Source organism: Dama dama, chromosome 19, assembly GCF_033118175.1.
Source record: "Dama dama isolate Ldn47 chromosome 19, ASM3311817v1, whole genome shotgun sequence".
In the NCBI taxonomy this organism is placed as follows: Eukaryota; Metazoa; Chordata; class Mammalia; order Artiodactyla; family Cervidae; genus Dama; species Dama dama.
This window is the reverse complement of record NC_083699.1, coordinates 4,362,002-4,375,701: the sequence shown is the minus strand read 5'-3', so window position 1 is coordinate 4,375,701 and position 13,700 is coordinate 4,362,002.

Below are 13,700 nucleotides of genomic sequence, written 5' to 3'. Positions count from 1 at the left end.
CCCCATCTCTTACATCTCCGGTGCTGTTGGCAGGAGGGTTCTCCACCACTAGCGCCACTGGGATGCTCCCTTTCTTACCATGGTGGACTCCAAAATAGGGCCGTCATGTCAGAGTGCTTCCACTGAGATAGATGCACAGGCCTATGGAATACACAAAGTGCACCTGTCTTCCTAACTGAACACGGGAGAAGAAACACCTAGATGTTTTGCACTAATAGGCCCCTGTGTAAATGTGAACACACTGGTATAAATTCCAAACAAAAAGGAAAAAGAAAGCCTGCTTACCTTATCCAATACTTTTGAAACATACTATTTGTTATTTGATGGCAGTTTTTTTGTTGATTGAATAAAGAAATGGCAATCCACTCCAATGTTCTTGCCTGGAAAATCCCATAGATGGAGGAGCCAAGTGAGCTATGGTTCATGGAGTCACAAAGAGTTGGATGCAACTGAGCAACTAACACTTTTTGTTTATTGAATTTAAGATGTAGATCATAATGATTTGACTTGCATCATGAAATGATTACCATAGTAAGTTTTGTGATCCTCCATCATCTCTCATAGAATTTGGTGTTTTAGAAAGTATGATTATAAAGAAATAAGACTAAAAAGAGGGAACTATAGTCAATATTTTGTAATAATCTATAAGGGAAAAGAATCTGAAAAAAAATGTTTAAGAGCAGAAAAAACAAGACTAAAAAGAGAAAAAGGGTAGTATGCCAAGGTTATCATGTAAATTCTTTAAAAGGATTTCACATGTTTCAGTGTGGCATTTTTGTTAAATATTCTGAAACTCTTAAATGTTTTCACAATTTAATTTTGAAGCTTATGAATATTGATCAAGTTCAGTTCAGTCGCTCAGTCGTGTCCGACTCTTTGCAACCCCATGAACTGCAGCACACCAGGCCTCCCTGTCCATCACCAACTCCTGAAGTCCACCCAAACCCATGTCCATTGAGTTGGTGATGCCATCCAACCATCTCATCCTCTGTTGTCCCCTTCTTTTCCTGCCCTCAATCTTTCCCAGTATCAGGGTCTTTTCAGATGAGTCAGCTCTTTGCATCAGGTGGCCAAAGTATTGCAGTTTCAGCTTCAACATCAGTCCTTCCGATGAACACCCAGGACTGATCTGCTTTAGGATGGACTGGTTGGATCTCCTTGCAGTCCAAGAGACTCTCAAGAGTCTTCTCCAACACCACAGTTCAAAAGCATCAATTCTTCAGCGCTCAGCTTTCTTTATAGTCCAACTCTCACGTCCATACATACAAAACCACAGCCTTGATGAGATGGACCTTTGTTGACAATGTAATATCTCTGCTTTTTAATATGCTGTCTAGGTTGGTCATAACGTTCCTTCCAAAGAGTAAGCGTCTTTTAATTTCATGGCTGCAATCACCATCTGCAGTGATTTTGGAGCCAAGAAAAATAAAGTCAGCCACTGTTTCCACTGTTTCCCCATCTATTTGCCATGAAGTGATGGGACCAGATGCCATGATCTTAGTTTTCTGAATGTTTAGTTTTACGCCAGCTTTTTCACTCTCCTCTTTGACTTTCATCAAGAGGCTCTTTAGTTCCTCTTTCCTTTCTTCCATAAGGGTGGTGTCATCTACACATACGAGGTTATTGATATTTCTCCCGGCAATCTTGATTCCAGCTTATGCTTCATCCAGCCCAGCGTTTCTCATGATGTACTCTGCATATAAGTTAAATAAGCAGGGTGACAATATACAGCCTTGACATACTCCTTTTCCTATTTGGAACCAGTCTGTTGTTCCATGTCCAGTTCTAACTGTTGCTTCTTGACCTGCATATAGGTTTCTCAGGAGGCAGGTCAGGTGGTCTGGTATTCCTATCTCTTTCAGAATTTTCCACAGTTTATTGTGATCCACACAGTCAAAGGCTTTGGCATAGTCAATAAAGCAGAAATAGATGTTTTTTCTGGAACTCTCTTGCTTTTTCAGTGATCCAGCAGATGTTGGTAATTTGATCTCTGGTTCCTCTGCCTTTTCTAAAACCAGCTTGAATATTGACTAAATTACTCTACAATAACACTGTTATTAGTGGAAAAAAGTCACCCAGACTCTTTAGCCTACCCTATTAATGAATTTTACATTGGTTTACTTCTATTTTCAGTAATCAAAACCATTTTTAAAAAATTTATTTATTTTTTAATTGCAGGATAATTGCTGTACAGGATTTTGTTGTTTTCTGGAGCTGGTGATAAATAACCTGCCTACCAATGCAGGAGACATAAAACCATTTTAAAAATGAACATTTGTCATTATTTGATATTTTAAAAATGATGGTGGAATATCAGGTTAAAAAACATTAAACAAAATTGTATCTCATCTTTGGGATAAAATTACATGTACACATAGGATAAGAATTTGGGGGAAAATATATCTTTACTTGGTGACTATCTCTGGATGATGAGATTATAGGCTTTTTTGTTTAATTTTTAAAAATAGTTTCCAAATTTTCTGCAATGATCACATGCAATTTTCATCTGAGTGTATTACTATTATATTTTAAAAATGTATTCACACACGTTACCTAAACCAAGAGACTTAAGAAAGGTATAAGAAGATATGAGACAATAATTTTACTTATGTGTTAAACGGAACTTCATAATTGCTGTCCAAAGACAAATTGCCCCTCATGAGCACTATATATTTGAATGCCATCAGAAGATAATAGTAGGAATGATTACTGCTTTTCCAGATGAATTAAATTAATGCAGAAACATTTTACAGAACAAGCTTACGAGATAAAAAAGGAATTCAAAAAGGAATTAAAAGGACATGAATGGAAAAATATTTAAAATACAAGAAGTAAAGCTGAATACAACTGGTGTGTCAGGACACCTTTGTTATTGTATGCGCTGCAGCTTGCTTTCTGTCTAGCTATGTGTCCTTGCACAGGTCATAACCTCTTTGGGTCTCATATTCTTTATCTGTAAAATAATCAGGTTGAATGAGAGGACTATTTTTGGTTTTGATGACTTTTTGGTTTTAAGATTTTATAAATCTAGACTTCCAAAAAACAAGATTGGAGCCTTGGTTTTGCATGCAACAGCCAACATATACATGGGTCCACAAAACATTTTTGCTTTAGCGTTTGTCCTGTTGTTCAGTTGCTAAATTGTGTCTGACTCGTTGCAGTCCCATGGACTGCAGCACACCAGGCTCCTTTGTCCTTCACTATCTCTCTGCTTTTTCACCACCAGACACATCCACAACCTAGCATCATTTCTGCTTTGGCCCATCTGATTCATTCTTTCTGGAGCTATCAGTAACTGCCCTCTGCTCTTCCCCAGTAGGATATTGGACCCCTCTGACCTGGGGGACTTAGCTTCCAATGTCATATGTTTTGTCTCTTCATACTGTTCATGGTGTTCTCCAGGTAAAAATACTGGAGTGGATTGCCATTCCCTCCGCCAGTGGACCACATTTTGTCAGAACTCTTCACTATGACCTGTCTGTCCTGGGTGGCCCTGCTCGGCATGGCTCATAACTTCATTGAATTCCACGAGCCACTTTGCTGAGACAAGGCTATGATCCATGAAAGGGTGCTTTAGCTTTGGCAACACTCGAATATGCTAGTTGTTGGCTGATTCCCTCAAGGTACCCTCCTGAATCAGGACTTATGCACTCTCTGTACCTTCTGCTCCTTCTCTGAGATATTTGCATAATTCCTTCACCTTCTTCAAATCTTTGCTCAAATGTTACCTTTTCAGTGTGACTACCCTGACTATTTAAAACCATAAGCTCCTCCCACATCTATCCCTGTTTCCTGCTTTGTTTTTCTCTATTGTACTTATTACCTTCTAATATATTATGTTATTTACTTCTTTTATTTATTGTCTATCTTCCCACACTAAAATGAAAAGGGGAGAGGGCAAAGTCTTTAACCTGTCTTCTTCATTCTTATATTTCCAAGATCTATAATAGAGCCTGGCACATATTAGATTCTCAGTAAATAATGTATAAAAAAATTAATTTTCCATTTTTATAATGTCCTACAGTTTCATTCAGTATTATGAAAATAAAACAATATGCCTAAAATCATGGAACAGTGGGAAATTCCCTGAATAACATGTATCTTTAAAAGAAAAAAATTTTAATTAGATAAAGGTTTTTATTGAAGCAATTTTAATTTTTGCAGAAAATTCAGAAGATATGCAAGCTATATATATTGAATCATATGTAGAAGTCCTTGAGAGTATAGCATCTTTAGTATTCTGTAGAAAACAGAAGGTTGAAATTTTGATCAAGAATACACATTCCTTTGATGATAGCCATTCTTAATCATATTTAACTCAAGGCACATTGAAATGTTTTAAATATTTGGTATAATAGTTTAGTTTAAATAGCATTTCCTTTACATAGAAAAATTTAATAAATAGAATCACTCTAGGGGTTAAAAAGTCCTTATTTAGTTTTTAAAATATAGATCTTATAGACATGTCACTATAGTAACAAACATTGGAAAAACAAGTCTATTTTGAATTCATAAAGTCTAAGTGTTATGGATTAATGAATACCTAGACTAAAAAAAATGTCTTTTTTATAGACTCCTTGGGATTTGTTTTCTTCATGTTTGGTTTGGCTGCTTTCATTTACATACTTGTTCTCATTAGGGTTTCAATTTCAGAGCTGGCCTCACTCTGCAATGGGAACAAATGTCTCGCCACGTGATACCAACTTTCCATTACATCCTGAAGCATTTGCAGTCCCAGAGGCAAAGAATTTATGGTTGGTACATGAGAGATGGAACTGACACATAAAAGAAGCCAAATTTGAAAACATTTTTTCTCAGTGCCAATATAGTTTTAATATAATGAGAACTCAGGATAATCATCTAAAGACCAAAAATGAATCATTGTTAAAACACTGTTTTGGGCATAAAATAGCTAATGTTTCTAGTTGGCTGATAATTTTCATAGCAACCATGGTATTTGGCATGTCCTAAACACCTTTCATTAGAGGCCTTCAGACCTCTTCGAAGCAGTTCATTATACTCTGAAACAGTTGTGAGAATAAGAGAGAATAATCCACAAGTTTTACTGATATTCTGCAGCTGTGTTGAGGGCATCACATGGCAAATATTGCAAATGAACTATGAGATTTCTCAGTAACTCTCTAGTCAAGTAGGGAATGGAGTAGACTCAGCAAGAGACATTCAGAATAAGTACTGAAAGTCAAGTCCCACATTAGAGTTTGGTCAGAATTCCAAACTTAATTGTTTTATTCTTTTTTAAACGTTAAAGTATATGAATTGTTTTAGTCTTAAAAAATAAATAAGTAGATGGATCATGGAGGCTATTTCAATAGCAGGGTCACTATTAATATCCATAAAAATAACAAGGCACCATACTTCCAAGGAGTTCTATATACTTCCCATTTCTCTTTATTCCTTACTATGTTTTAGAGGTTTTTTGGTGGCAAGTATTATTTTAGTTTGACTAGAAAATCAAGGGAAAAGAGTATCGAGAATCGCAGTCAATAACTGTAAGAACTGATTATGTAACTGTTCACATCTCTGATCATACCTTGCACTCATTTTACACTTTATGGGTGTTAAACTCTTGCCATGTATCATATCATTTCACCCTTATAACTATGTATCTATGACTTTGGGCAAGTCATTCAGCCCATGGCCATGCTTCCCATTTTTTTTTTTTTTCATTTATCTTTATTAGTTGGAGGCTAATGACTTTACAATACTGTAGTGGTTTTTGTCATACATTGACATGAATCAGCCATGGATTTACATGTATTCCCCATCCCGATCCCCCCTCCCGCCTCCCTCTCTACCCGATCCCTCTGGGTCTTCCCTGTGCACCGGGCCCGAGCACTTGTCTCATGCATCCAGCCTGGGCTGGTGATCTGTTTCACTATAGATAATATACATGTTTCGATGCTGTTCTCTCGAAACATCCCACCCTCGCCTTCTCCCACAGAGTCCAAAATTCTGTTCTGTACATCTGTGTCTCTTTTTCTGTTTTGCATATAGGGATATCATTACCATCTTTCTAAACTCCATATATATGTGTTAGTATGCTGTAATGTTCTTTATCTTTCTGGCTTACTTCACTCTGTATAAGGGGCTCCAGTTTCATCCATCTCATTAGAACTGATTCAAATGAATTATTTTTAATGGCTGAGTAATATTCCATGGTGTATATATACCATGCTTCCCATTTTTACCAAATGGGCTGCATTTAACAGATACCCTTAACTAAGTCTACAGGAATGTTCCAGAATTAATAATAGAGTAGTCCAATGCATTATGAACTCTTTAAAAAAAAGGTATTATTATAAGTGGAAAGTATTATTATTTATCTAACTTGGGAAACTGAAATTTAGAGAGACCAAGTGAGTTGACCTTAAGCATTTAACCACATTAGTCCCAAGAAACACATAGAACCAAGGATTAACATGTTTATATTTTATAACTTAGGTAAAAAGCATGAGCTCTTATTACAAAGGGCAAAATATTGCCTCTTAAGTGGAAGATAGTACTTTGCAAAAACATAAACAAATATTTATTCTGAACCATGAACTAACCAATTTTATTTAAATGTATCAAACTGAATATGATTTCATCAGTTATTGATCAACATTCAGGCTACATACATAGGACAGCTGATGACAAAATCAGTTTATTTAAGGGACTTCCCTGGTGGCCTAGTGACTAAGACTCCACACTCCCACCGCAGGGGGCCTGGGCTTGATCCCTGGTCAGGGAACTAGATCCCACATGCTGCAATGAAGATCAAAGATCCTGTGTGCCACACCTAAGACCCTACATACCCAAATAGATAAATTAATTTAAAAAACAAGTATAAAAAAAAAACATTTATTTGAAAAGATACCCAGTTTGGGCACCTACAAAATTATTTGTAGATGATTACAGAATTATCCTGTGATTATTCTGAATTACATACACTGAAAGGAGAAATAGGTAATATTTTTGATAAAAATAGTATTTCCAGATGTGTATATACATAATCAGAATAATATTTCATATGTAATAGTTAACTTCACCTGTGATTATAGCCTTACCAGAGAGTTACCATATATATTGGATGTTTATGTCTCAGTTTGAATGACATGATATTCTCTAGTTTCTAAATTATTATTCTCTTTAAAATGTATTGTTACCCAAAACTACAGGGCTAAAAGATTATTTGCATTTACTAAACATTGCTAACATTCTCAAATGATCATTTTAAATTATTTTATTTAAAATTTTTTTATAATGGAGAATTCCAGTATATATAAAAGTAGAAAGAATTGTATAACAAGAGACAACAATTGCATATTTAGCAGGGTTCCTTGAAAATGGAGAAAAAGTGAGAACAGAGAGAGATGGAAAAGAATAAGTGTTTAGCACGTGCCAGGCAGTGTGGTAAATGCTTAAATGTGTCTTCATGGAATTTCTACAGCAACGCTACTGGATAAGCATTATCACCTCTTGTTTGGAGATGAAGATGTTCAGCCTGAGAGAGATTGAGGGTTTCCTCAGGGGTTGAGAATCAGAGCCACATTTGAACTGGATCTGGGTGCCCCTTGGGTCCATGTTCTCGCCATGGCTCCATTTGGTAATTTATCAACCACCAGATTAGATGTTCCCAAACTCAGGAAGAGGAACTACTTTCTGGATTTTTGTGTTCTTTGGAGGTCTCATGATGGTGGAAGAAGAGGCCAAGAGAAAGTGGTTAAATCCGTTATGGATGAATTTAAGGAGAAGGGTGCTGTTGGTGAGGTTCTTGAGTGGGGAGGAGGCAGTTCCTACCAAATGAGAGATGCGGTTCGGGCTTTGGGGTACGCCAGTCAGTTAAGCTGATGTGCTGAGAACCTGCACTGAGGTTGGACGAGGCTCCCTAGACGACTTATTTCTGTTCAGTTATATTAAGGAGTAGAGCTTTTCTGATACGAGATAAAGAATTTTATTTTTCTATTCTTAAACAAAACAACTGGAGGTGATGGTCTGTCATTCTATTTCAATTAAAATGAAGATGCATCTTTAGCTGGAATGTATGTGTAACCGTCTTGGAATTAGGCTCTCCAGGGTCAGACTATCCCCACACAGCAGACAAGCAAATTCCCGGGATACCAGGCAATGTTTTCAGCAGGCTGCTGCTACTTCCTGTCCCAGGGAAGGGGAGACTTTGGTTCTAATCTCAGCTGTGCAACTGGCAAATCATCTTACCTCTCTGGGCCTCTGTTTTTCCTCTTCTGAAAAATAAGTAGGCTGAACTGAACAATTCCTAGAACCCCTTCTGATGCTTCTTCCATGCGTTTCCATGTAAAGAACAGAAATCACGGTTTATCCCTTAGGCTCTTTGGGGGAATAAAGCAACATGGAAGGAATTACCTTCCATGGTAAAACTCTGTGTCTGCTATACAAATTTTAGTGTCCAAAGATTTAAAGTCCATTAATCCTGAAGACTTGCTGGGAAGCAGGTCAGTTGACATTTCCATATACTTACTTGAATGTGTTTTAGTGAAGTTAAACATTTTTTTCTGTAGGCTGAATAGAGTCAAATTTTAAATTTTTTTTTTAACGTTTCATTTTGAAATGTAATTGACTTGTTTTGAGTGTGTTTATGTGTTTTTAAAATCTCAAAGAATTTTGTCAAACACCCCGTAAACTGTGCTGCACCTTCAGAAATTATTTTAGGGAAAATCGCTTGCTCTATCAAATGGAATAGATGAAAATTTAAATGTTATACTATTTCAGTTATTCAAATAGATATATCTTAATGATGAATACATAGTAAATGGAAACATTTTACTATAAAATTACCTTCTGCTTTTGAATGACATAAAGTTTGTTAGTTTATGAGTGGGTGGATAACCTTGGTAAGAAAATGAAAAGACTTAAAATTGTATAAAAATATAGATTCATCTTTCGGAGTTGTCACTTGCTCCACACACTTGTTGATTTCCTGCCCACTTAATGAGCACTGCCTACTTGCTAACATTACAAAGATGAGTAGATGAGTAAGATATACTCCCTGCTCCTAGGAAATCATAACTATTTGTAATTTGTCATTTGTCTGGAGAAAAGGAGAGCTAATAAAGTTTTTCTATTATATTACCTCATTTGAACTGATGAAGTAGTACTATCATTTTCTCTATTTTACTCATGAGGAGACTGAGTCTCAAGGAGATTAAGTCACTGTCATGGTCAACTTGTTATTTGCCCACTATCTGTGGTTCTGTTTAACAAAGCCTGGGACCGTGTCTGTCCTTTTCACTCTGCAGCCCCAGTGGCTACAAAATGGGTCCTCAGTACACATCTGATGGGTGAATAGATGTTGAAGTATTAGTATATCCAACAAGCACTGGATTGTAGAGAAACATCAGTAACATTAGTCCTCTCCCTCAAGTCTGTATTCTTACTATGCCTTGCTACCTCTTTAATTATATCTGTTTAGTATTAACAGAATGAATGCTTCCGGTCTGGAAAAAGAATTATGTACCACCTAATATTTTAAATAAGGGAAGAGATTTCCTTTGAAAAGCAGAAGCTGAATACCCTTGCAAAAATACCAAGATAAATCCCCCAGATTTAAAACTCAACCCTCGAAGTATTCTTTATGAAGAACAATTGTGTGTCAAGCTTTGCCATTGTTTGATGGCAAATCCAATTATTTAGAAATCTTTTGGAATTAGCCATTAGAACAGATGGCTACAAGTTTGAAGGTCTAGAAGTACTATGTGTACTTTATTTATTATAAATATGATGATATTTACAAAGCTTAGTTTACAGTTGATGCTAAGAAACAGGGTTATTAACGCTTCAGATTATAAGACTGGAATTCAAAATGACCTTGGCAAAATGGAGAGTTGTTAATCCTAAATAGGAACACATGTAGGTAGGAAAGACAGATGTACAATAGCTGTAATGTGCAACTGTGGCAGAATGGAATTTAAATTACGAATTCAGGAATCACAAAGTGATTCTTGCATTACATTCTCCAGACCGTTCCTGGAATACTCCCATCAGTCTTGGGCCTACCAGTTGAAGAGATTTGCTCTTAACAAGGTGGATGAGACTCAGAGGATACAGAAAATAACAAAAGACTAGAAATTGAGAAATGTAAAAACAGAAAACAAGTTGAATTTTAGTCATGTAAGTAATTTCTCAAAAATGTTTTATCATCCTTACACCCACTCTCAGAAGCTTCTGCAGATGTGCTTCACCAAAATGAAGGGATGAATCAAGGTGGAAGAAGACAGTGGATTCAGGACACAGGCGAAGGGGATTCCCAGGAGATAGGGAAGGGACAGCCTGGGTGGCCAGTATGCACCTAGTCCAGGACCATCCTTCTCACTGATGAAGGTTACAAGGTTCAAGGAAAGACTTCTTTAAGAAAGTAAACATGCAAGAATTTCTAACGTGTTTGAACTCTTCAAAAAAAAAAAGTTTCAACAAGCTGATGGAGAGTTTGGGGTTCAATTTGTGATAGTACACAGAATATTTGACATAACACACAAAAATCAACTCCAAGGAAACAAGTTGAAGTCAAAAAGAAAGAATTATAGTATATAGATGACAAAACTTACATATAAATAACACTCATATACTGACACTAACATAGATACTAACTATTAATCTAACCAAGATTATGATCTGATGATATTGAGTGGATGAAGAGATGAGGAGCAGAATGTGTGATGGGCAGAAAGAGGGTGGTGAAGAAAGCTTTGTATTAGGTAGCGGTTTTAGTCGCTAAGTCATATCCAACTCTTGCGACCCCATGGTCTGTAGCCCTCCAGGCTCTTTGCATGGGATTTTCTAGGCAAGAATACTGGAGTGGGTTGCCATTTCCTTTTCCAGGGGATCTTCCCAACCCAGGGATCGAACGTCAGTCTCCTACATTGCAGGCAGATTCTTTCTTGACTGAGCTACCAGGGAAGCTCAAAATTGTAGGAGTAAACACCAAAAACATCAACCAACCAATGAATTCAAACAAATAAACCAGAATAGCTAAAAACATTGAATATGGTGTAAGGAGAAAGGTATTGATGGGAGACACAAGGGACTGCTGTTTTTCACAGCAAGCTTTATAAGTTGGATTCTTTAAATTATGTGCATGTGAGGATGAAAGAGGAGAGTGAAAAAGCTGGCTTAAAATTCAACGTTCAAAAAACTAACATCATGGCATCTAGTCTCATCACTTCCAACTAGATGGATAAAAAGTGGAAACAGTGGCAGATTTTATTTTCTTGGGCTCCAAAATCACTGCGGACAGTGACTGCAGCCACAGAATTAAAAGATGCTTGCTGCTTGGAAGAAAAGCTATGACAAACCTAGATAGCCTATTAAAAAGCAGAGACATTACTTTGCGAACACAGGTCGGCATAGTCAAAGCTATGGTTTTTTCCAGTGGTCAGGTACAGATGTGAGAGTTGGACCATAAAGAAGGCTGAGTGCCAAAGAACTGATGTTTTCAAATTGTGGTGCTGGAGAAGACTCTTGAGAGTCCCTTAGACATCATGGAGATCTAACTAGTCAATCCTAAAGGAAATCAACCCTAACTATTCATTAGAAAAACTGATGCTGAATCTGAAGCTCCAATACTTTGGTCACCTGATGCGAAGAGTCAACTCATTGGAAAAGACCCTGATGCTGGGAGAGATGGAAGGCAAGAGAAGAGGATGACAGAGGATGAGATGGTTGGACGGCGACTCATGACCAACTCAATGGACATGAGTTTCAGCAAACTCTGGGAGATAGTGAAAGACAGGAAGCCTGGCATGCTGCAGTCCATGGGGTCACAAAGAGTTGGACACAACTTAACAACTTAACAACAACAATCATTTTGATTGGCTGCCCCAGTGGCTCAGATGGTAAAGAATCTGCCTGCAATACAAGAGACCAGAGTTTGATCCCTGGGTTGGGAAGATCCCCTGGAGAAGGAAATGTCTACCCACTCCAGTATTCTTGCCTGGAGGATTAAAACAAACCAAAAAAGAAATCAAATCAACATTAAAATCATTAGCATAAAAATATAGTTAAGAAGTTACCTAATAATATTTCCAAATGTGGGGAAGTTTGTGTTTTCTTAGAGTGGTAACTACTTGCTGTATTTGTGAAGTTAGGATTTTGGCTAATGCTCTGTTCTAGTAAGGGTTGATTTAAAGGAGTTTCTAAACAAATGAGGTGTTTCCATTCCTGGAGCTGCGTGGGACTAACAATCCACACTCAACAGTCTGGTATGGCTTATATGCAGTGATGGAGTAAGGTCCGAGTTGCATTGCCTTGGCTCATCTTCTGGGTTCTTTATAATAACTCTGTGGGCCTCTGGCAGAGGTGTGGTGTGAAGGACAGAACAATAATAATTTGAATCATATTATGATGGCATCTATTTAACTCATACAATCAAGAATAGAATTAAAAAATATGTATGTATATGTATATATATACACATATATGCACACACTCAAATATTCAAATTATTATTGCTCTGCACCTGTGAGGAGATTACTACCTCTGAAAGGAAGGAACTGAAATGTTTTGAATATCTTCCAAGTGCTTCACAAACATAATTTCATTTAATCACTCAGTACTGCTGAGGTGGGTATCACATAGCCCCATTTTACAGATGAGGAAATTACAGTTCAGAGAGGTTAGGTAACTTTTCTGAGGTCACATAAATAGCATAGGATTGAGCTGGTCTGTGTGTCTACAAAGTCAGTGTTCTGTTTTACCTTTATGCCTAAATGCTTGGTTTACTTTTAACATAATGTAAAACAACTAGTTCTCCTACTCTGAATGAATATGCTTTGAAAACAACTGATTTGCTCAGATTAGAGAGCTATTTTGATGTCTTAAATTTTTTTAAAATTTTTTTGGTCACTCTGCATGGCATGTGGGATTTTAGTTCACATGATACTTGTACCCCCAGCGTTGGGCACACAATCTTAACCCCTGAATGCTGAGGAAGTTCCCATTCTGATGTCTTGTAGATAAAACTTGAGTGTTCATGTGTTGCATGTGGCCTAGTTCTGTGAGAGGACTTCAGAAAGGCTCAAAGCCTGTAGGTGATGGAATAGTCAATACATGTCCCATCCAACTAGTCTCCCAAATTGCAGTATAGCCCCTTGAGACCCTGTGAATCAGAGTTTATAAACAACTATTCATAGACACAGGTGTTTTCCTTAGGCTATTATTTATGTGAGGCAGCTAAAAAGCAACTATTTTTTCCTTGCTAAGTATCAACTCTAGCACCTGGCTCACAAGGGCAGAGGGGAGGGAGGATGGAGAAGAATCACCTTAGAAAGAGAATCTGAAGCCCACTGCAGAGAAAGGATGGCAAAGAAACGTCAGCCTTTGAAGAAAAGTCTTCCTAAGGAATAAGGACCACGTGGTCCTGTCGTCCTCCATAATCTAGATGCCAAGAATAACTGATCTTGGTTGAAGAGCAACTTGCCACTTACTCAGCTTTGTGATTCTGCCTGAAATAGTTTTCCAGTTGAAAGATTAAAAAACAACAACAAAAGCTGCCTCTCAAATATGCTCTTAACAGATATTGACAGCTCACTGCCTATGACAGGAGTGCCTATTTTCACAATTGAAATGCTTCCATTCAATAAAGGTATAAATTTTAAAAATGTAGCCAGTAATTATTTTAATTTTTACAGAATTGACTCACAGTAAAATAGATTTCTCACCTTTAATTT